The sequence below is a fragment of the Haplochromis burtoni genome, unplaced genomic scaffold, assembly GCF_018398535.1.
Source record: "Haplochromis burtoni strain Fernald_Lab_line unplaced genomic scaffold, NCSU_Asbu1 Contig_3177, whole genome shotgun sequence".
Taxonomy (NCBI): domain Eukaryota; kingdom Metazoa; phylum Chordata; class Actinopteri; order Cichliformes; family Cichlidae; genus Haplochromis; species Haplochromis burtoni.
The window spans coordinates 2,830-3,059 of record NW_024585538.1 but is presented as its reverse complement, the minus strand read 5'-3'; positions in this window follow the sequence as shown (position 1 = coordinate 3,059).

Here is a 230-nt window from a genome sequence, read left to right as displayed (position 1 = left end):
TCGGTGCTGGTCTGCAGTGTAATGAAAAGTCAAACTATTATTATTTTGACTAGCTTTTATATAAGTATGAGTAAAATAGCTGTAATCTTTTAATATAAAGCCCAAAGTGATGTTAGTGCAAGTTAGGGAGAGAAACAACATCATGGAGAATCAACAATCTGGTGCGTTATTAAAAAGAATGAATGCACTGACCAGCTCGTCAACATCAAAAGGCCTGAAAGACCGCAGAA